This window comes from Haemorhous mexicanus, chromosome 34, assembly GCF_027477595.1.
Source record: "Haemorhous mexicanus isolate bHaeMex1 chromosome 34, bHaeMex1.pri, whole genome shotgun sequence".
In the NCBI taxonomy this organism is placed as follows: domain Eukaryota; kingdom Metazoa; phylum Chordata; class Aves; order Passeriformes; family Fringillidae; genus Haemorhous; species Haemorhous mexicanus.
Genome location: NC_082374.1, coordinates 559,850 through 582,153, shown reverse-complemented (window position 1 = coordinate 582,153; position 22,304 = coordinate 559,850). Strand labels below are relative to the sequence as shown.

General features: G+C 49.2%; 1 long non-coding RNA gene across 1 annotated transcript; it reads left to right on the top strand.

Annotated features, from left to right (window-relative positions):
- Nucleotides 1-16,799: 16,799 nt before the first annotated feature.
- Nucleotides 16,800-19,282, top strand: LOC132340999 (uncharacterized). The gene is made up of 2 exons (XR_009490061.1): nt 16,800-16,950; nt 18,067-19,282. It is a non-coding gene; the product is annotated as an uncharacterized LOC132340999 (long non-coding RNA).
- The last annotated feature ends 3,022 nt before the right edge of the window (nt 19,283-22,304 follow it).

The following is a 22,304-nucleotide window of genomic DNA, read 5'->3' as shown; positions in this document are numbered from 1 at the left end:
TTACAGGTTGATTTATTGTTACAGGAAACCCAAAACAACAAAAGCGCATTGAAAACAACGCTCATCTACCATTAACACCCCCTTCCGACACAAAATCACCGTGGCTCTGAGCGCAACTGCTAAATTACACGCTGGCAATCTTTGGTCCCCGGGAACGCTGTTCCCGGGAGCCTCCGAAAAGTCCTCCTGCCTGACGAAAACCCCGGTCCCTGGACGGTCCGCGCCCAAACTTTGGCGATGAACGTCGCCTCGCGGACCGGCCGGGACCGAGGAAAAAAAAACCCAGCCGGGGGGAAAAAAAAAAAAAACCCCCCGGCTGGGGATTTTTTATTCTAAATTTAAAAATGAGTTGAAAAACCTGAAAGGCAAAAGTCATACAAGGTGTTAGAAACATTCAACACACACGCTTCCTTCAGCTTACGCACAAAACCACCCTCGCTCACACCTCAACGGCTCTGCTAACCCCTGGCACTCGTTCGCAGCGCTCCTCGGGAACACGGTTCCCGGGAGCCTCCAAAAAAATCCTCCTGCCTGACGAAAACCCCGGTCCCTGGACGGTCCGCGCCCAAACTTTGGCGATGAACGTCGCCTCGCGGACCGGCCGGGACCGAGGAAAAAAAAAACCCAGCCGGGGGGAAAAAAAAAAAACCCCCCGGCTGGGGATTTTTTATTCTAAATTTAAAAATGAGTTGAAAAACCTGAAAGGCAAAAGTCATACAAGGTTAAAACCCTTCAACACACACACACACACACACGCTTCCTTCAGCTTACGCACAAACCCACCATTGCTCACATCTTATTCACTCTACTAACAACCGGCACACATTCGCACGGCTCCTGGGGAACGTGGTTCCCGGGAGCCTCCAAAAAATCCTCCTGCCTGACGAAAACCCCGGTCCCTGGACGGTCCGCGTCCAAACTTTGGCGATGAACGTCGCCTCGCGGACCGACCGGGACCGAGGAAAAAAAAACCCAGCCGGGGGGGGGAAAAAAAAAACCCCCGGCTGGGGATTTTTTATTCTAAATTTAAATATGAGTTGAAAAACCTGAAAGGCAAAAGGTCATACACACAAGGTTAGATCCGGTCAGCATGCACTCACACGAGCGGAGACGAGCGGACACGGACGGCCACATGCTCTCACACTCTTCCGACTTGGATGCTCGCTGCGGCCCTTACTTGAAACGCTGGAGAACGTGCTTCGATGCATCTTCTGGCTGCTGCTCCTTGATGTCAAATGGTAGGTTCTGGGGAGAAATCGGTAGCCTCGGGGACCTGCGAGACGAGAGGAAGTGGTCAACAGGTGGCTGACAACTAGGACTTGTCCCCGCTCCAGACCAATAAAATTTCTACCCACAGTCCCATAGAAGACAGATGAGTGGTAAAGTTTTCGTAACTGTTCTACCTAGCTGTGACTACGTGCCAGGGCAGGGCAGCTCCAATCGTAACAGGTACAAAATAAGTAAACACGATATAAGCCGACGCGTACGGTGCAAGTGTACGTATGGTGTAAGTACAGACGCTAAGTACATACACTATAAGCCAACATAATTACAGACACTATAAGCCAACATAATTACAGACACTATAAGCCAACATAATTACAGACACTATAAGCCAACATAATTACAGACACTATAAGCCAACATAATTACAGACACTATAAGCCAACATAATTACAGACACTATAAGCCAACATAATTACAGACACTATAAGCCAACATAATTACAGACACTATAAGCCAACATAATTACAGACACTATAAGCCAACATAATTACAGACACTATAAGCCAACATAATTACAGACACTATAAGCCAACATAATTACAGACACTATAAGCCAACATAATTACAGACACTATAAGCCAACATAATTACAGACACTATAAGCCAACATAATTACAGACACTATAAGCCAACATAGGTACAGACAATATAAGCCAACATAATTACAGACACTATAAGCCAACATAGGTACAGCCAACATAGGTACAGACACTATAAGCTAACATAGGTACAGACACTATAAGCCAGCATAGGTACAGACACTATAAGTACAGACACTATAAGCCAACATAGGTACAGCCAACATAGGTACAGACACTATAAGTACATACACTATAAGCCAACATAGGTACAGCCAACATAGGTACAGACACTATAAGCCAACATAGGTACAGACACTATAAGTACAGACACTATAAGCCAACATAGGTACAGACACTATAAGCCAACATAGGTACAGACACTATAAGTACAGACACTATAAGCCAACATAGGTACAGACACTATAAGTACAGACACTATAAGCCAACATAGGTACAGACACTATAAGTACAGACACTATAAGCCAACATAGGTACAGACACTATAAGTACAGACACTATAAGCCAACATAGGTACAGACACTATAAGCCAACATAGGTACAGCCAACATAGGTACAGACACTATAAGTACAGACACTATAAGCCAACATAGGTACAGACACTATAAGCCAACATAGGTACAGCCAACATAGGTACAGACACTATAAGCCAACACAGGTACAGCCAACATAGGTACAGACACTATAAGCCAGCATAGGTACAGACACTATAAGCCAACATAGGGACAGCCAACATAGGTACAGACACTATAAGCCAACATAGGTACAGCCAACATAGGTACAGACACTATAAGCCAACATAGGTACAGCCAACATAGGTACAGACACTATAAGCCAACATAGGTACAGCCAACATAGGTACAGACACTATAAGCCAACATAGGTACAGACACTATAAGCCAGCATAGGTACAGACACTATAAGTACATACACTATAAGCCAACATAGGTACAGCCAACATAGGTACAGACACTATAAGCCAACATAGGTACAGACACTATAAGCCAGCATAGGTACAGACACTATAAGTACATACACTATAAGCCAACATAGGTACAGCCAACATAGGTACAGACACTATAAGCCAACATAGGTACAGACACTATAAGTACAGACACTATAAGCCAACATAGGTACAGACACTATAAGCCAACATAGGTACAGCCAACATAGGTACAGACACTATAAGCCAGCATAGGTACAGACACTATAAGCCAACATAGGGACAGCCAACATAGGTACAGACACTATAAGCCAACATAGGTACAGACACTATAAGTACAGACACTATAAGCCAGCATAGGTACAGACACTATAAGTACAGACACTATAAGCCAGCATAGGTACAGACACTATAAGTACAGACACTATAAGCCAGCATAGGTACAGACACTATAAGTACAGACACTATAAGCCAACATAGGTACAGACACTATAAGTACAGACACTATAAGCCAACATAGGTACAGACACTATAAGCCAACATAGGTACAGACACTATAAGTACAGACACTATAAGCCAACATAGGTACAGACACTATAAGCCAACATAGGTACAGACACTATAAGCCAACATAGGTACAGACACTATAAGTACAGACACTATAAGCCAACATAGGTACAGACACTATAAGTACAGACACTATAAGCCAGCATAGGTACAGACACTATAAGCCAGCATAGGTACAGACACTATAAGCCAACATAGGTACAGACACTATAAGCCAGCATAGGTACAGACACTATAAGCCAGCATAGGTACAGACACTATAAGCCAGCATAGGTACAGACACTATAAGCCAACATAGGTACAGACACTATAAGCCAACATAGGTACAGACACTATAAGCCAACATAGGTACAGACACTATAAGCCAACATAGGTACAGACACTATAAGCCAACATAGGTACAGACACTAAAGGTACAGACACTATAAGCCAACATAATTACAGACACTATAAGCCAACATAGGTACAGACACTAAAGGTACAGACAATATAAGCCAACATAATTACAGACACTATAAGCCAACATAGGTACAGACACTAAAGGTACAGACAATATAAGCCAACATAATTACAGACACTATAAGCCAACATAGGTACAGACACTAAAGGTACAGACAATATAAGCCAACATAATTACAGACACTATAAGCCAACATAGGTACAGACACTAAAGGTACAGACAATATAAGCCAACATAGGTACAGACACTAAAGGTACAGACACTATAAGCCAACATAGGTACAGACACTAAAGGTACAGACAATATAAGCCAACATAATTACAGACACTATAAGCCAACATAGGTACAGACACTAAAGGTACAGACAATATAAGCCAACATAGGTACAGACACTAAAGGTACAGACACTATAAGCCAACATAGGTACAGACACTAAAGGTACAGACACTATAAGCCAACATAATTACAGACAATATAAGCCAACATAGGTACAGACACTAAAGGTACAGACACTATAAGCCAACATAATTACAGACAATATAAGCCAACATAGGTACAGACACTAAAGGTACAGACACTATAAGCCAACATACTTACAGACAATATAAGCCAACATAGGTACGGACAATATAAGTACATACACTATAAGGCAACATAGGTACAGACAATATAGAGTACATACACTATAAGCCAACATAATTACAGACAATATAGAGTACATACAATATAAGCCGACGCAGGTAGATACGGTATAAGTACACAGAGTATAAGCCAACGCAGGTAGATAAGGTATAAGCCAGGACTTGACATAACTCTCTGAAAGATTAATTCTTGAGCCCTATACCCTTTGAGAAGATGGAACCTAGAGAACTACTGCGGTCACGTGAGGAGGGTGTAAGACGCTCCCTCTAAAAGTCCGAGAGAATGGCGTGGAAGAAAAGGCGCTACCGAAGCCGGTAGCGAGAAGGAAGATGGATGAGGACATCTTGTGTAATCCTTCCTGTCTCAAAGAGTAAAGATTTAAAGATGCCGGAATAAGTGAAGGAACGTGTGTAAAATACGGCCGATGTGGCGCAAAATAGTGCCCGTAAAGAGCCGGGATGGAACGAAGGCCTACGACGTGGAAGACGGTGGAGACGGACTACGTGACACGGACACGGATGACGTGACATAGACAGGGATGACGTGACGGAGAGACGAGTGGAAACTGCCTGGCGCTTTCACCTTATGGACCCGAGATTCCTAGCGCGAGATGAGCCGGGGGCTGATGATGCTAAAGGAAGGAAAGCCCTATGACGATAGGATGTAATGATGAAATGTAACTCGTTAAAAGAAGTTAGCGCCGAAGCGGTTAAGAGGACGCTCGAGAGGCTCGGTGGGCCTAGAGAAGGAAGCGGAGACCGCCGGTTGACCGTGGCCGTAGCTCCGGACCTGAAGGCGAGCTCCTCGGGTGAAAGATCCGTGACGATGTCGAGTTGAAGGAGGCTGACGACGCAAAGTTTACGACAATGTGGGGATGGGTCGGAACTGCCCTGCCCGGCAGAGGCTGTGGTGAGGCTGAGGAGAAACCCTCCCCCTTTGCTTCCAGAGAGCCCGTCCCGCTACGGACCTCTGCGCTAAACTGACATCAAATTGCCCCCTGTGATAGTAAAGGTTTTTCCCCTTCTCCCAACTACTGGCCGCGACACTTAGCTTTTGGAAGACGAGTGGACAAAATCCATCGTCGGTTGTACGTGGACGTGGGGACGTTCTCCGTGTTTGCTTCGGTGCTGCCGTTTCCAAACTTTGGCTGCGAACCTCCTCCGGGTACCTAAGACGATACGGAAAAGGTGACTATTGCCCTCAAAAAGAGTAATCCCCGGGACTCCTCTGCACCGCTGCCCCGGCTCACCTCAAATCCCGATTCTGCTCCAGAAGCTGCTCAAAGGATACCTGCAAAAAGAAAAGGTACAGGCTTAGCATGCTGCTGCCTAAAACTCACCTATGAGTCACCCTGCCTAAACGCAGACTCACCTGCTCTCCTCTGTTCTTTGGCATGCCTGGAGCGGTGACAGCACCTGCAAGAAAACAAAGCAGAAAAGCATGCTGAGATACTGAGGAAACACAACCTCCCTAATCTGACAAGTATGCCATACTAATACCTTAAGCTTGTACCCACCTGGCATCGGGCATGCTCGGCCAGGATAGATGGCAAGGGGACCACCTAAAATAAAAAAATTAGGAGTAGATGTTTAGAGCTGCAGTGGAAACTGAGACCGCAGCAATAACTGCTTCTGGAAACTACTCAATGCTCACCTTGCCTACTCGGTCTTGACTGCGGCTCTCAGCCTTGACTTCTGAAAAAGACAAAGAACAGCGCTGTAACAGAGTCACCATTTACACTTCTGCTGCAGAGACAAACAGTGACGGACCTGCACCGGGGGACTCCCACAGCCGGGATGGGGCCCTCGTGCACAGATTTGATCCATATGAATCTGAAAAACAAGTAAGAACAAACGTCAAAGGTCTGCAGGATAAATTCCCAGCTGCAAACATCTTGTGTCCATCTACAAATGCCATCTAGAGTCCAACCACACCCCACATTACAAACTTCAAGGCCCCGGGACTTCTCCTATTGCACCAGGCTATGCGGCAGGGCAGAGCGGCTCCGGCACAAATGCGTGCAGACACCCGTGACACGGGACGGGACGTGACAAACAAGGGGGACACGACACACACAGAAATCTCTTGGCAAGGAAAATGACTGCAAGGACCGAGAGAATTCAAAATGAGATGACCGAGGTGAGACCGATGGAGAGCTGATGAGGCTCAGAGAAGCCTGGAGGAAGAAGATGCTAACTGAATGATTTATTCCAAGAACTGCCAAGATGGATGCCTGGGAATCCTACGGTCAGAATCCTCTGCCTAAGCTCGCATTCTGACAAGTCCTAACCTGCCGTAATGGATCCTTGTGGGACGCGGCTGTCCCTACAGCTCGAAACAAGACCTGAAAAGACATCTGAGTGGATGCTACTAAAGAAGAGATGCGAGTCTGATGGCAGTCTGAGCTCCCAAGTCAAAAGTTCTATGGCATTGGTGCCAGGATAAAGAAGGCAGATCACAGATGCCAAGAATGTTTTCTGATAGGCCCCTCAAAGGCCTGAGGTAAAAGACGTGACATATACAAACAAACAACACATAAGGCACGCTGGACAAGTGACACAACACACACCGGGACTGCTCTGCCCTGTGCACCTTGGCACTCTGATCAAAAGCGATACTTTCCCTTTACAGGGCCTAAGAGGCCATTACTTGGACATCCTCGTCTCCAAAGCCAAATCGAAATCCCCTCCCCGTGGGTTGTGACCCAGACCCCACTGTCATCCCCTCTCTGGGTCGTAGCCCTCTACTTATCTCTCGGACAGGTGGGCGTGCCGATCCATGCTGGGTGGAAAGAAAGCGGACCCGCTGTCTGGGAAGTCCCTGCTGACACCAGGCTGTTGTCTCCTAGTCTGCCAGGAGAAAGGAAACCAAACGTGAATGCACGATCTTAGCAGCACAGCGGCCAAAACGTGACAATTTTCCTACTCACCATTCTCCTGTGAAGGCCCGGCTCCGCGGGCCGCACGCTTCAGGCCTGCTCGGCAGCTGACACCGTCATCACACCTGGGTTAAAGTGGAGACAAGGTGATCTGGCATTGCTGAGACCTGAGTGGAGCCTCCTTCCTCTTCCCTGCCTCCTTGACTCACCGCAACTCCTTGGTCGTTCCTGAGGGCTGCCAGGATGGGACCATGAAATAGAAAAGTTGAAGGCTTCATCATCACAGACTCCTGTAATACTTCCACAGGACTTGCATTTGCAGGAAACCCGGTGCCTCGGCCGGTTGGTGACGGGGGCTGGACGTATGCCGAGTTGATTGCCTAAAGTGCATAAACGAGAATGGATGCTTAGAGTTGCACCAGAAAGTGAGACTTAAGCAATAACAACTGCTCCTGTACAATGCTCAATGCTCACCTTGCCCACTTGGCCTTGACTGCTGCTCTCTGCCTTGACTTCCTAAAAAGAAAGACAAAGAACAGTGCTGTAACAGAGGCACCACTTACACTTCTGCTGCAGAGACAAACAGTGAATGACTGACCTGCTCAGGAGGATGCCCGCACCCAGGATAGAGCCCTCTGGGACAGGTTTGATCCATAGGAATCTGAAAGAAAATTTAGGACAATAGTCAAACTGTTGCAGGATAACTTAACCTGCAGAGCTCCAGACATCTTGTGCCCATCTAGAGTTCAACAACACCCCACATTACAAACTTCAAGGCCCCAGGACTTCTCCTACTGCACCAGGCTATGCGGCAGGGCAGAGCAGCTCCGGCACAAATGCGTGCAGACACCCGTGACACGGGACAGGATGTGACAAACAAGGGGGACACAACACACACAGAAATCTCTTGGCAAGGAAAATGACTGCAAGGACCGAGAGAACTCAAAATGAGATGACCGAGGTGAGACTGATGGAGAGCTGATGAGGCTCAGAGAAGCCTGGAGGAAGAAGATGCTAACTGAATGATTAATTCCAAGAACTGCCAAGATGGATGCCTGGGAATCCTACGGTCAGAATCCTCTGCCTAAGCTCGCATTCTGACAAGTCCTAACCTGCCGTAATGGATCCTTGTGGGACGCGGCTGTCCCTACAGCTCGAAACAAGACCTGAAAAGACATCTGAGTGGATGCTACTAAAGAAGAGATGCGAGTCTGATGGCAGTCTGAGCTCCCAAGTCAAAAGTTCTATGGCATTGGTGCCAGGATAAAGAAGGCAGATCACAGATGCCAAGAATGTTTTCTGATAGGCCCCTCAAAGGCCTGAGGTAAAAGACGTGACATATACAAACAAACAACACATAAGGCACGCTGGACAAGTGACACAACACACACCGGGACTGCTCTGCCCTGTGCACCTTGGCACTCTGATCAAAAGCAATACTTTCCCTTTACAGGGCCTAAGAGGCCATTACTTGGACATCCCCATCTCCAAAGCCAAATCGAAATCCCCTCCCCGTGGGTTGTGACCCAGACCCCACTGTCATCCCCTCTCTGGGTCGTAGCCCTCTACTTATCTCTCGGACAGGTGGGCGTGCCGATCCGTGCTGGGTGGAAAGAAAGCGGACCCGCTATCTGGAAAGTCCCTGCTGACACCAGGCTGTTGTCTCTTAGTCTGCCAGGAGAAAGGAAACCAAACATGAGTGCACGATCTCAGCAGCACAGCGGCCAAAACGTGACAATTTTCCTACTCACCATTCTCCTGTGAAGGCCCGGCTCCTCAGACCACACGCTTCAGGCCTGCTCGGCAGCTGACACCGTCATCACACCTGGGTTAAAGTGGAGACAAGGTGATCTGGCATTGCTGAGACCTGAGTGGAGCCTCCCTCCTCCTCCCCGCCTCCTCCACTCACCACAACTCCTCAGCCATTCCTGAGGGCTGCCAGGATGGGACCATGAAATAGAAAAGTTGAAGGCTTCATCATCACAGACTCCTGTAATACTTCCACAGGACTTGCATTTGCAGGAAACCCGGTGCATCGGCTGGCAGGTGACGGGGGCTGGACGTACGCCGAGTTGATTGCCTAAAGTGCACAAACGAGAACGGATGCTTAGAGCTGCACCAGAAATTGAGACATCAGCAATAACAACTGCTCCTGTAGACTGCTCAATGCTCACCTTGCCCACTTGGCCTTGACTGCTGCTCTCTGCCTTGACTTCCTAAAAAAAAAAAAAAAAAAAAAAAAGAACAGTGCTGTAACAGAGGCACCACTTACACTTCTGCTGCAGAGACAAACAGTGAGTGACTGACCTGCTCAGGAGGATGCCCGCACCCAGGATAGGGCCCTCTGGGACAGATTTGATCCATATGAATCTGAAAGAAAATTTAGGACAATAGTCAAACTGTTGCAGGATAACTTAACCTGCAGAGCTCCAGACATCTTGCGCCCATCTAGAGTTCAACAACACCCCACATTACAAACTTCAAGGCCCCGGGACTTCTCCTACTGCACCAGGCTATGCGGCAGGGCAGAGCAGCTCCGGCACAAATGCGTGTAGACACCCGTGACACAGGACAGGATGTGACAAACAAGGGGGACACAACACACACAGAAATCTCTTGGCAAGGAAAATGACTGCAAGGACCGAGAGAATTCAAAATGAGATGACCGAGGTGAGACCGATGGAGAGCTGATGAGGCTCAGAGAAGCCTGGAGGAAGAAGATGCTAACTGAATGATTTATTCCAAGAACTGCCAAGATGGATGCCTGGGAATCCTACGGTCAGAATCCTCTGCCTAAGCTCGCATTCTGACAAGTCCTAACCTGCCGTAATGGATCCTTGTGGGGCGTAGCTGTCCATACAGCTCAGAACAAGACCTGAGAAGACATCTGACTGGATGGTTCTAAAGAGACATGCGAGTCTGATGGCAGTCTGAGCTCCTAAGTCAAAAGTTCTATGGCATTGGTGCCAGGATAAAGAACGCAGATCACAGATGCCAAGAATGGTTTCTGATAGGCCCCTCAAAGGCCTGAGGCAAAAGACATGACATATACAAACAACACAGAATGCACAATAGACAAGTGACACGACACACACCGGGACTGCTCTGCCCTGTGCACCTTGGCAATCTGATCAAAAGTACAATTTTCCCTTAACAGGGCCTAAGGGGCCACTGCTTGGACATCCCCATCTCCAAAGCCAAAACAAAATCCCATCAAAGTGAATTGTGACCCAGACCCCACTGTCATCCCCTCTCTGGGTCGTAGCCCTCTACTTATCTCTCGGACAGGTGGGCGTGCCGATCCGTGCTGGGTGGAAAGAAAGTGGACGCGCTGTCTGGGAAGTCCCTGCTGACACCAGGCTGTTGTCTCCTAGTCTGCCAGGAGAAAGGAAACCAAACGTCAGTGCACAATCTCAGCAGCACGGCAGCCAAAATATGACAGCATTGCTACTCACCCCTCTCCTAAGAATGCCCAGGTCCTCGGGCCACACGCTTCAGGCTTGCTTGGAGGCCATCGCCATTGTTGCAGGCTGCACCAGGGTTAAAGTGGAGACAAGGTGATTTATCATTGCTGGGACCTGAGTGGAGCCTCCCTCCTCCTCCACTCACCACAACTCCTCAGCCATTCCTGAGGGCTGCCAGGATGGGACCATGAAATAGAAAAGTTGAAGGCTTCATCATCACAGACTCCTGTAATACTTCCACAGGACTTGCATTTGCAGGAAACCCGGTGCATCGGCTGGCAGGTGACGGGGGCTGGATGTACTCCGAGTGGATTGCCTAAAGTGCACAAACGAGAAAGAATGCTTAGAGCTGCACAAGAAATTGAGACGTCAGCAATAACTGCTTCTGTACGCTACTCAATGCTCACCTTGCCCACTTGGCCTTGACTGTGGCTCTCTGCCTTGACTTCCTAAAAAAAAAAAAAAAAAAAAAAAAGAACAGTGCTGTAACAGAGGCACCACTTACACTTCTGCTGCAGAGACAAACAGTGAGTGACTGACCTGCTCAGGAGGATGCCTGCACCCAGGATAGAGCCCTCTGGGACAGATTTGATCCATAGGAATCTGAAAGAAAATTTAGGACAATAGTCAAACTTTTGCAGGATAACTTAACCTGCAGAGCTCCAGACATCTTGTGCCCATCTAGAGTCCAACCACACCCCACATTACAAACTTCAAGGCCCCGGGACTTCTCCTATTGCACCAGGCTATGCGGCAGGGCAGAGCAGCTCCGGCACAAATGCGTGCAGACACCCGTGACACGGGACGGGACGTGACAAACAAGGGGGGACACAACACACACAGAAATCTCTTGGCAAGGAAAATGACTGCAAGGACCGAGAGAATTCAAAATGAGATGACCGAGGTGAGACTGATGGAGAGCTGATGAGGCTCAGAGAACCCTAGAGGAAGATGATGCTAACTGAATGATTTATTCCAAGAACTGCCAAGATGGATGCCTGGGAATCCTACGGTCAGAATCCTCTGCCTAAGCTCGCATTCTGACAAGTCCTAACCTGCCGTAATGGATCCTTGTGGGGCGTAGCTGTCCATACAGCTCGGAACAAGACCTGAGAAGACATCTGACTGGATGGTTCTAAAGAGACATGCGAGTCCGATGGCAGTCTGAGCTCCTAAGTCAAAAGTTCTATGGCATTGGTGCCAGAATAAAGAACGCAGATCACAGATGCCAAGAATGGTTTCTGATAGGCCCCTCAAAGGCCTGAGGTAATAGACATGACATATCCAAACACACAGAATGCACAATAGACAAGTGACACGACACACACCGGGACTGCTCTGCCCTGTGCACCTTGGCAATCTGATCAAAACTGATACTTTCCCTTTACAGGGCCTAAGGGGGCATTACTTGGACATCCCCATCTCCAAAGCCAAATCAAAATACCCTCACCTTGAGTCGTGACCCAGACCCCCCTTTCATCCCCTCTCTGGGTCATAGCCCTCTACTTATCTCTCGGACAGTTGGGCATGCCGATCCGTGCGAAGGAAAGCGGACGCGCTGTCTGGGAAGTCCCTGCTGACACCAGGCTGTTGTCTCCTAGTCTGCCAGGAGAAAGGAATCCAAACGTCAGTGCACAATCTCAGCAGCACGGCAGCCAAAATATGACAGCATTGCTACTCACCCCTCTCCTAAGAACGCCCAGGTCCTCGGGCCACACGCTTCAGGCTTGCTTGGAGGCCATCGCCATTGTTGCAGGCTGCACCAGGGTTAAAGTGGAGACAAGGTGATTTATCATTGCTGGGACCTGAGTGGAGCCTCCCTCCTCCTCCCCGCCTCCTCCACTCACCACAACTCCTCAGCCATTCCTGAGGGCTGCCAGGATGGGACCATGAAATAGAAAAGTTGAAGGCTTCATCATCACAGACTCCTGTAATACTTCCACAGGACTTGCATTTGCAGGAAACCCGGTGCATCGGCTGGCAGGTGACGGGGGCTGGATGTACTCCGAGTGGATTGCCTAAAGTGCACAAACGAGAAAGAATGCTTAGAGCTGCACCAGAAATTGAGACGTCAGCAATAACTGCTTCTGTACGCTACTCAATGCTCACCTTGCCCACTTGGCCTTGACTGTGGCTCTCTGCCTTGACTTCCTAAAAAAAAAAAAAAAAAAAAAAAGAACAGTGCTGTAACAGAGGCACCACTTACACTTCTGCTGCAGAGACAAACAGTGAGTGACTGACCTGCTCAGGAGGATGCCTGCACCCAGGATAGAGCCCTCTGGGACAGATTTGATCCATAGGAATCTGAAAGAAAATTTAGGACAATAGTCAAACTTTTGCAGGATAACTTAACCTGCAGAGCTCCAGACATCTTGCGCCCATCTTGAGTTCAACAGCACCCCACATTACAAACTTCAAGGCCCCGGGACTTCTCCTATTGCACCAGGCTATGCGGCAGGGCAGAGCAGCTCGGACACAAATGCGTGCAGACACCCGTGACACGGGACGGGACGTGACAAACAAGGGGGACACAACACACACAGAAATCTCTTGGCAAGGAAAATGACTGCAAGGACCGAGAGAATTCAAAATGAGATGACCGAGGTGAGACCGATGGAGAGCTGATGAGGCTCAGAGAACCCTAGAGGAAGAAGATGCTAACTGAATGATTTATTCCAAGAACTGCCAAGATGGATGCCTGGGAATCCTACGGTCAGAATCCTCTGCCTAAGCTCGCATTCTGACAAGTCCTAACCTGCCGTAATGGATCCTTGTGGGGCGCGGCTTCCCGTACAGCTCGGAACAAGACCTGAAAAGACATCTGACTGGATGCTACTAAAGAAGAGATGCGAGTCTGATGGCAGTCTGAGCTCCTAAGTCAAAAGTTCTATGGCATTGGTGCCAGAATAAAGAACGCAGATCACAGATGCCAAGAATGGTTTCTGATAGGCCCCTCAAAGGCCTGAGGTGAAAGACATGTGACAGAGGATACCCAAATAACACATAAGGCACGATAGACAAGTGACACGATACACACCGGGACTGCTCTGCCCTGTGCACCTTGGCACTCTGATCAAAAGTGAGATTTTCCTTTTATGTGACCTAAGAGGACACTTCATGGACACCTCCATCTCCAAAGCGGACTCAAAAACTCCTCCTGGTTGGTCCCCGCCCAGCACCCCACTTTTGTCCCCTCTGTGGGTCATAGCTCTCTACTTATCTCTCAGACATATGGGGATGCCGGTCCGTGTCAAGTGCACGAGAAGGCCACCTCGATAGCTGGGAAGTTCCCGCTGGCACTGTTGTTCAACAACTTCCTGTTGTTTCTTATTGGGCTGCATTAAAGAAAACCAAACATCAATGCATGATCTCGACAGCACAGCGGCCAAAACCCAACAATTCTGCTACTCACCGTTCTCCTAAGAATGCCCGGCTCCTCGGGCCGCACGCTTCGGCCGCGCTCGGAGGCTTACGCCGTCCTCGCGGGGCACGCCTGGGTTAAGGGGAGACGAGGTGATGTGGGGCTGCTGAAACCTGAGTGGAGCCTTGCTCCTCCTCCCTACTTCCCCGACTCACCGCTACTCCTCGGCCGTTGCCAAGGACTCCCCGGGTGACACCTTTAAATAGAAAAGGCAGAGGCTTCATCCCCGAGTCCCGTAATACTTCCAGAGGGCTCACGGGTGCAGCAAACCCGGCGCATTGGCCGGTTGGTGACGGGGCGTGGACGTACTCCGAGTGGATTGCCTAAAGCGCACAAACGAGCTGGGGTGCTTAGAGTTGCACCAGAAAGTGAGACTTGAGCAATAACAACTGCTCCTGTACACCGCGCAAAGCTCACCTTGCCTGCCTCACCTTGACTGCTGATATCCGGCTTTACTTCCTAAAAATAAAAAGAACAGTGCTGTAACAGACTCACACTTTACGCTCCCCCAGCAGAGACAAACGGTGACTGACTGACCTGCTGGGTGGAACCTCCTCACCCGGGATGGGTGGATGGATTTTTCCCTGGATTTCATCCTTCTGCATCTGAAAGAAAGTGAGGACAAAAGTCAAAGGGCTGCAGGGTAACTTCACAGCTCCAAACATCTTGTGTCAATCTAGGAATATCATCTAGAGTCCAGCGACACCCCACAATCTGCAAGTCCCCGGGACTCGTCCTATTGCACCGGGCTATGCGGCAGGGCAGAGCAGCTCCGGCACAAATGTGTGCGGACACCCGTGACACAGAACGTGACAAACGAGGGGACGTTAAACACAAACACGTTATGCCACCAACAGTGTGACACAAGGATGAGAAAAGAGTTCCTGGCAAGATTAAAAACGGCAAGGACCGAGAGGATGCCAAAAGAAATGACTGATGCTTAGGTGATGGTAGACGGAGGGGGCTCCTCTAAGGAGCAGAAGAAAAGACTGGAACAGAGTGACCTGTTAGAAGAACAGTTGGTCACGATGATCGAGGTGGCTGTGAGACGATGCTACGTTTGGAATGCTCTCCGTAGCATACAATGTTATAAGGCCCTGAGTGCTGTGACTCAGGCTGGAAATGATGGATAGTGATACGCCACGAAACGAAGCCTCAAAAAACATCTGACTCGATGCTTCTGAGATGTGACTTGGACAGGGCCGAGCCTGCCGGCGAAAGAACGAATGATATCGGCGTTGTGCCGAGAAGTACGAGCGTTTGAGAAGCTAGAGATGACGGCTGATGCTTGTGGTAAGGGCCTTGAGAGAAAAAGGCAGAGATATATGATCCAAAGGACCCCAAAGACACTAGGTAACACGGTACACCAGACAACACCACACAGACCGGAGCTGTTCTGCGCTGCACGCCCGACAGCTGCGATCAAAAGTAGAGCTTCTCCCTTTCACTGCCCTAAGAGGCCTCTTAGAGGACACCCCTTTACCCTCTGCTGATTTTTATGTCTGTCCCAGGAATTTCTAACCCAGTACTCTCCTATCCTCCCATCTACAAGCTGTGGCCCCTGACTTATCTTTTGCATGATCGGTGATGTGAATCCACATTGGACCTGAAACGAGTCTGCCTCGGAGGGCCCTGTGATCACCTGTTAGCCTCTTGGTCAGCTACAATAAAGAAAACCAAAAGCAATGTATGAGTTCGGGGTTATCTGGGCCCAATCCCAGCAAGTCAGCTACCTGCCCTCTCCAGAACGTACCTGGGTCCTCGAGGCTCCAGCTTCATCCTGATTCCAAGAACGTGGCTGTTATTATGAGCAGCACCTGGGTTAGAGAGAAACAAAGTTACATGGCATTTCTGTGAGTGCAGTGGGTGACCTTGTGTGCTGTAAGACATGCGAATGCCTCTTCTACACTTGTGAAAAGCCTTGGGGGGGGGGGGGGGGGGGGGGGCTCAAATAGATACCATTTCTCACCCTGCTACCTTCAAACCACCCCCACAATAACTCCTAACCTGATACCTGCTCACCCTCCCTCTCCTAGTCACAATCCTCAACTCACCTGAAGCCTCAATCCCAAACATCATCTTGGACACTGGGCAGATGCCTTTTGTGATGTGATGAATGTGCTGAAAAAAGTGTTGTACTTGACACAACCTGGAATTTCTGGAAGCTGCGCTCCTCCTAAAATAAAAATAGGAACAACAAAACAAGAATAACACCAGAAATTACAAAAGCACCTTACCGCTCCTGAACACACAACCCAAAATCATGAACTTCAATACTCCCTCTGTTCAATGCTGTTTTCTTCGCAGTATCTTCAAAGCCTCTGTTGCTTTAGATGCCCAAAAGCAGCTGCTGAAAACAAGCTGAGATAAACTGAAAAAGCCCCTTCACTAAAATGAGAGGAGAGCTCTTATCCCAGTACATCCCAGAGAGGGAATGAAGCCCATCAGCAAAGGCTGGGGTTAATATACCCCTGATTGTGCCCGCCTCTCGTTCCCACAATGCCCGGGAAAAGGGAGGGGGCAAATCCCACCGGGTATAAAGGCCCTCAGAGCAGCTGCAGCTGTTTGGCTCCTCTGACTCTAATTCAAGGGGAGTAAATGGCTTGTTATAGAAGAAAACTTTTCAGGGAAATAACAGCACTTTTTTTTTTTCCCCTACAACTGCTTGGAGCAGAAGAACAGAAAACAGGTAGGAAATAAAACTGTGTGTTTTGGTACCATGGCTAGATAAATTGGGTAGTGTGCTGTTAACTTACATAATTAGACCTTGGTGATCACTAAGTAGTGCTTCATGTGTGACTAAGCAGAGTGGAGAAGATTACTAACAATATGAAGAGTCTGACTCTCCTTAGGACCTCTAATTAGAACAATCTACAATATAAACAAAAAAAAAAAAGAAAAAAAAAAAAATCCTGGGCAGTGTAATGTTGAAGTACATGCCAGACTGACGCTTCTCTGAGATATCTAGTCTAAAGACACAGAAAGAAGTGCCCAGAAATGAAAAAGTAAATTCTTAAAACTCAGAAAAAGAGCTTCGTTCAAGTGAACCTGTAGAAATGAAAAAACAGAGCAGGTACCTCCACTGAAACAGATGAAATAGCAAAAAACCCCCTTTGGTCCTCTAATTTAATCTCCAAAAATATTGTGAAAAGAAGGGTCCTCCTCCCAGCTAATCTGAGGCCCTGCAACTGCAAGGCCGCAGTGGCCTTGGGTATAGCTGTAGTCTGATAACAGGATGATGTAGCCGAGAGCAGAGCATGAGAAAAGAGAGATGTAAGTTGTAAAGAATGAAGAAGTAAGAATAACCGATAGACTGCTTAGCTTACAGAATATGCATGAGCTTATTACATGTTGTGCTTAAATGTCTGATGCTCTAATCAATAAAGGAAGCTTGCTGATTCTCACATTGAGATGACCCGAGCTTCCTGCACTGTGACAAATGGCGCCTCGAACAGAGACCCTAAAAGAGGGCGGAGGCGAAAGGGCTGGTGCTCCGCGCCTTGAAAAAGGACCCTAGAGAGGGGGGTTGGCAAAAGAACTGGTGGTCTCCGTGCCCCGAGCGACCCTACAGAGGAGTCTCGGCTTGAACCTGTTGGCCGCGGTCCAGTGCAGTATCCGTGTCGGTCCCGAAGCAGCACGGGAGGCAAAGAGCTGGTACTCCGGCCCCGAGCGACCCTAGAGAAGAGTCTCGGCCGATGAACGCCGTCGACGTCTTGGAAGGGCTGCAACAGCGCTGACATTTAAATTGAAAGGTATGAAAAGACGAGCGGCGTATGATTTTTTTTTTTTTTTTAATGCTTTTTAGAAAAGCGGGGACTATAAAGTACTGACCTGGGAAAAGAACTCCCAAGATTGCCTGCATATAGACTGCAAGCCGTAACGTAACCAAACAAGAGTTCAAGAGCCTGTTACAGCAAGCAAAGAAACAGTGAGATCTTTATTAATTGGACGTGAGACTAACTTTACCACTTGGTAAGCAGCGGCGCGGTAAAAGTAACATTTAGCTCCCCCGCTGGGAGCAGAAACTGCTGCGGCCACTTTGTGCTTTTTCTTTCTGCATCGCAGCCGGCAATTGCATTCACAGCGGTTCCGGCGGGAGTCGACCCTGTATTACCCGTGCCGACCCCTCCCGTGGCCGCCTCCCCAGCAGAGCCCGTGAGAGCTCCGGCCGCGGCTGTCCTGCCATCTCCCGTGTCGGCTCCACCAGCAGCTGTCTGCGCCTGCACTGCAGCTTTCGGCACCCGGAAAGGACGCGGCTGCCGTCCCCAGCCCGGCAAGAGATGCATTTCCTTCAGCTTTGCAGCCCCCACCGACTCCCGCGGCGACCCCGCCTTCGCCCGCCGCGCCGGTAAAGAAGATTAGAGTCGACAATAGCGACCACCAAGCCGAACCGTCTTCGGAGCCGCCCCTCTGCCCCCGACAGTAGCTGCCAGCGCCTGCGATCAGCCGAGATTCCCTCCCAAACTTTTCGAACTGTCCCGAGACTGCCCCTGCGGGGGCAGCTGAGACAGGGGGGAAGACGAGGAGGAGCGGGGGGAAGCCATCCTGCCCCTGCGGTGCCGCAAGGGCCTGTGTAAAAACTCAGCGTTTTTCGCAAGCCGATTCGAGTCTAGTTTAGAAGTTCCCATTAAAGTTTAAAATGCTTAAATTCCCCTGCTCGCCCCAGCGGCCTAGAGAAAGTAACTCCTAAAAGTTCTGCCTCTGTTCCCCAGCCCGGGTTGGGGGTGGGGAGGGGGGGCGGGGTGAGAGTAGTACCAAGGAGCTGTAAATTAACCCTGTGAGTACACCAAAGGGAACTGCATAACTGTAAAGAATCTAAAAGCCTGTGTTACATAGACCTTTTTAACCATTTGCAGTCTATTTACTCCCAGCTCTCTGAGTTGCAGAGATTAACTAGAAACTTACAAGTAAAATTAAGCTTTAGTGTTGATAGATAGCTCAAATCTTTAAGCCTAAGATTATAGTTATGTTTTATTGTTAAAGCTAATATTATAATAAATGTTATAGCTTTGTTAATAGTATTAGTTTTGCTTTGGTTTTGCATGTGCTTATAAAAAATAGTATAAAAAATAATATTTACTGCATTTAATCAAACATTGCTTGTGCAAAAAGAAAACAGGGGAATTGTTGGGAATTGGTTACATGACAAAGGTCATGTAGGCATGCTCTGGATAGCTGAGAATTGGAAAAATACTGGCCCAGCTAATCTGAGGCCCTGCAACTGCAAGGCCGCAGTGGCCTTGGGTATAGCTGTAGTCTGATAACAGGATGATGTAGCCGAGAGCAGAGCATGTGTAAAGAGATATGTAAGTTGTAAAGAATGAAGAAGTAAGAATAACCAATAGACTGCTTAGCTTACAGAATATGCATGAGCTTATTACATGTTGTGCTTAAATGTCTGATGCTCTAATCAATGAACGAAGCTTGCTGATTCTCACATTGAGGTGTCACCGAGCTTCCCTCACTGCGACAGAGAAGATTTTTTCCCCCAATCAAAACGCACAAAAGAACAGACAGCTGGAGAATGATTGAAAGGTGTGCATGGGACTCACAAAGCAGCCTGACTTTGCGGTGGCATCAACTGTGGTCTAGGAGGCACCATGCGCAATGCAGAATTCTCAGCATGCAGCCGGTCATTCTGTGCAAAAGAACCCTGAACACAAGGGCCAGTCCTTTTCAAAAGGAAGAAAATCAGTCCAGACAAGGCCCTGGAAGGAGAATTGTAGGAGCCACACAGCACTCTCAAAACGGCCGACCATTGCAGAGATGGCAGCTTGGCTTCTGGTAAGCATCCTGCGGAATGAAGAATTTCAGGAGCCAGCCAGACTCTCCGAGCCACTGGCCCTGGAACACAAACAACAGCCATTTTCCCAGGGAAGCAAAAGTCACCACCTCAGTTTCATGGTGTCAGTTTGCAGGAGGTACTTGGCACTCTCAAACCAGCCTGACTTGGCACTGGTGCCAGCTTGCCTCTGGCAGGCATCCTGCGCAATATGGATTTTTAGGAGGCAGCCGGCCTCTCCGGGCCACAGGCCCTGGAACACAAACAACGGCCATTTTCCCAGGGAAGCAAAAGTCACCACCTCAGTTTCATGGTGTCAGTTTGCAGGAGGTACTTGGCACTCTCAAACCAGCCTGACTTGGCACTGGTGCCAGCTTGCCTCTGGCAGGCATCCTGCGCAATATGGATTTTTAGGAGCCAGCCGGCCTCTCCGGGCCACAGGCCCTGGGACACAAACAACGGCCCTTTTCCCAGGTAAGCAAAAGTCACCACCTCAGTTTCATGGTGTCAGTTTGCAGGAGGTACTTGGCACTCTCAAACCAGCCTGACTTGGCACTGGTGCCAGCTTGCCTCTGGCAGGCATCCTGCGCAATATGGATTTTTAGGAGCCAGCCGGCCTCTCCGGGCCACAGGCCCTGGAACACAAACAACGGCCATTTTCCCAGGTAAGCAAAAGTCACCACCTCAGTTTCATGGTGTCAGTTTGCAGGAGGTACTTGGCACTCTCAAACCAGCCTGACTTGGCACTGGTGCCAGCTTGCCTCTGGCAGGCATCCTGCGCAATATGGATTTTTAGGAGCCAGCCGGCCTCTCCGGGCCACAGGCCCTGGAACACAAACAACGGCCATTTTCCTAGGTAAGCAAAAGTCACCACCTCAGTTTCATGGTGTCAGTTTGCAGGAGGTACTTGGCACTCTCAAACCAGCCTGACTTGGCACTGGTGCCAGCTTGCCTCTGGCAGGCATCCTGCGCAATATGGATTTTTAGGAGCCAGCCGGCCTCTCCGGGCCACAGGCCCTGGAACACAAACAACGGCCATTTTCCCAGGTAAGCAAAAGTCACCACCTCAGTTTCATGGTGTCAGTTTGCAGGAGGTACTTGGCACTCTCAAACCAGCCTGACTTGGCACTGGTGCCAGCTTGCCTCTGGCAGGCATCCTGCGCAATATGGATTTTTAGGAGCCAGCCGGCCTCTCCAGGCCACAGGCCCTGGAACACAAACAACGGCCCTTTTCCCAGGGAAGCAAAAGTCACCACCTCAGTTTCATGGTGTCAGTTTGCAGGAGGTACTTGGCACTCTCAAACCAGCCTGACTTGGCACTGGTGCCAGCTTGCCTCTGGCAGGCATCCTGCGCAATATGGATTTTTAGGAGCCAGCCGGCCTCTCCAGGCCACAGGCCCTGGAACACAAACAACGGCCATTTTCCCAGGTAAGCAAAAGTCACCACCTCAGTTTCATGGTGTCAGTTTGCAGGAGGTACTTGGCACTCTCAAACCAGCCTGACTTGGCACTGGTGCCAGCTTGCCTCTGGCAGGCATCCTGCGCAATATGGATTTTTAGGAGCCAGCCGGCCTCTCCGAGCCACAGGCCCTGGAACACAAACAACGTCTTTTTTCCCAGGTAAGCAAAAGTCACCACCTCAGTTTCATGGTGTCAGTTTGCAGGAGGTACTTGGCACTCTCAAACCAGCCTGACTTGGCACTGGTGCCAGCTTGCCTCTGGCAGGCATCCTGCGCAATATGGATTTTTAGGAGCCAGCCGGCCTCTCCGGGCCACAGGCCCTGGAACACAAACAATGTCTTTTTTCCCAGGAAAGAAAAATTCACCACCTCAGTTTCATGGTGTCAGTTTGCAGGAGGTACTTGGCACTCTCAAACCAGCCTGACTTGGCACTGGTGCCAGCTTGCCTCTGGCAGGCATCCTGCGCAATATGGATTTTTAGGAGCCAGCCGGCCTCTCCGGGCCACAGGCCCTGGAACACAAACCACGGCCATTTTCCCAGGGAAGCAAAAGTCACCACCTCAGTTTCATGGTGTCAGTTTGCAGGAGGTACTTGGCACTCTCAAACCAGCCTGACTTGGCACTGGTGCCAGCTTGCCTCTGGCAGGCATCCTGCGCAATATGGATTTTTAGGAGCCAGCCGGCCTCTCCGGGCCACAGGCCCTGGAACACAAACAACGGCCATTTTCCTAGGGAAGCAAAAGTCACCACCTCAGTTTCATGGTGTCAGTTTGCAGGAGGTACTTGGCACTCTCAAACCA